The sequence below is a fragment of the Eleutherodactylus coqui genome, chromosome 13 (assembly GCF_035609145.1).
Source record: "Eleutherodactylus coqui strain aEleCoq1 chromosome 13, aEleCoq1.hap1, whole genome shotgun sequence".
Taxonomy (NCBI): domain Eukaryota; kingdom Metazoa; phylum Chordata; class Amphibia; order Anura; family Eleutherodactylidae; genus Eleutherodactylus; species Eleutherodactylus coqui.
The window spans coordinates 77,441,721-77,444,220 of NC_089849.1; positions in this window are offsets into that span (position 1 = coordinate 77,441,721).

Consider the following 2,500-nt stretch of genomic DNA (forward strand, 5'->3'; position numbering starts at 1 on the left):
CAGCCTTCTGCTGCTATCATTAAATATTCAGCTCGAATGCAGCAATAATTCTTCTTTTTAAATCAAATACTGGAAAAGGACTTCTTGCCAGGAGAAATGTTCTTTATGAAATCTCTTGGACATTTTGATCCAAAATTATCCACTTTTTCATGGTAGCATAGCCGAGCGGTCTAAGGCGCTGGATTAAGGCTCCAGTCTCTTTGGAGGCGTGGGTTCGATTCCCACTGCTGCCAGTTTTCAACTTTGAAAGCTCTCAAGTTGCTTTCTGAACATTTTAGTGGTCAGAAGAAGTTGCTTATGATGATGCTCAGAAATTGACTTCTTGGCCTTTTCTGAAACTGAATAAACTGTATGAGAAAAGGCTTTTGATGATATTCCCAAGATGTTTTGGCACAGATTAAGCTACCCTGATGCGCTAGCTAAGTAGACATTAGGCACACTCCACGATCTTGCACTTCAAAGCCTTCAATAGCCTAGGAACATCTGAAAAAGCAGTAGTGCGGTAATACTGTTGAACTCACTTGCGTTTGCTTCCTTTCTAACTGGAGGAATGCATTTTCAGCCTTCTGCTGCCATCATTAAATATTCAGCTCGAATGCAGCAACAATTCTTCTTTTTAAATCAAATACTGGAAAAGGACTTCTTGCCAGGAGAAATGTTCTTTATGAAATCTCTTGGACATTTTGATCCAAAATTATAGACTTTTTCATGGTAGCATGGCCGAGCGGTCTAAGGCGCTGGATTAAGGCTCCAGTCTCTTTGGAGGCGTGGGTTCGAATCCCACTGCTGCCAGTTTTCAATTTTGAAAGCTCTCAAGTTGCTTTCTGAACATTTTAGTGGTCAGAAGAAGTTGCTTTTGATGATGCTCACAAATGGACTTCTTGGTCTTTTCTGAAACTGAACAAACTGTATGAGAAAAGGCCTTTGATGATATTCCCAAGATGTTTTGGCACAGATTAAGCTACCCTGGTGTGCTAGCTAAGTAGACATTAGGCGCACTCCACGATCTTGCACTTCAAAGCCTTCAATCGCCTAGGAACATCTGAAAAAGCAGTAGTGCGGTAATACTGTTGAACTCACTTGCGTTTGCTTCCTTTCTAACTGGAGGAATGCATTTTCAGCCTTCTGCTGCTATCATTAAATATTCAGCTCAAATGCAGCAATAATTCTTCTTTTTAAATCAAATACTGGAAAAGGACTTCTTGCCAGGAGAAATGTTCTTTATGAAATCTCTTGGACATTTTGATCCAAAATTATCCACTTTTTCATGGTAGCATGGCCGAGCGGTCTAAGGCGCTGGATTTAGGCTCCAGTCTCTTTGGAGGCGTGGGTTCGTATCCCACTGCTGCCAGTTTTCAACTTTGAAAGCTCTCAAGTTGCTTTCTGAACATTTTAGTGGTCAGAAGAAGTTGCTTTTGATGATGCTCAGAAATGGACTTCTTGGCCTTTTCTGAAACTGAACAAACTGTATGAGAAAAGGCTTTTGATAATATTCCCAAGATGTTATGGCACAGATTAAGCTACCCTGATGCGCTAGCTAAGTAGACATTAGGCGTACTCCACGATCTTGCACTTGAAAGCCTTCAATAGCCTAGGAACATCTGAAAAAGCAGTAGTGCGGTAATACTGTTGAACTCACTTGCGTTTGCTTCCTTTCTAACTGTAGGAATGCATTTTCAGCCTTCTGCTGCTATCATTAAATATTCAGCTCGAATGCAGCAATAATTCTTCTTTTTAAATCAAATACTGGAAAAGGACTTCTTGCCAGGAGAAATGTTCTTTATGAAATCTCTTGGACATTTTGATCCAAAATTATCCACTTTTTCATGGTAGCATAGCCGAGCGGTCTAAGGCGCTGGATTAAGGCTCCAGTCTCTTTGGAGGCGTGGGTTCGATTCCCACTGCTGCCAGTTTTCAACTTTGAAAGCTCTCAAGTTGCTTTCTGAACATTTTAGTGGTCAGAAGAAGTTGCTTATGATGATGCTCAGAAATTGACTTCTTGGCCTTTTCTGAAACTGAATAAACTGTATGAGAAAAGGCTTTTGATGATATTCCCAAGATGTTTTGGCACAGATTAAGCTACCCTGATGCGCTAGCTAAGTAGACATTAGGCACACTCCACGATCTTGCACTTCAAAGCCTTCAATAGCCTAGGAACATCTGAAAAAGCAGTAGTGCGGTAATACTGTTGAACTCACTTGCGTTTGCTTCCTTTCTAACTGGAGGAATGCATTTTCAGCCTTCTGCTGCCATCATTAAATATTCAGCTCGAATGCAGCAACAATTCTTCTTTTTAAATCAAATACTGGAAAAGGACTTCTTGCCAGGAGAAATGTTCTTTATGAAATCTCTTGGACATTTTGATCCAAAATTATAGACTTTTTCATGGTAGCATGGCCGAGCGGTCTAAGGCGCTGGATTAAGGCTCCAGTCTCTTTGGAGGCGTGGGTTCGAATCCCACTGCTGCCAGTTTTCAATTTTGAAAGCTCTCAAGTTGCTT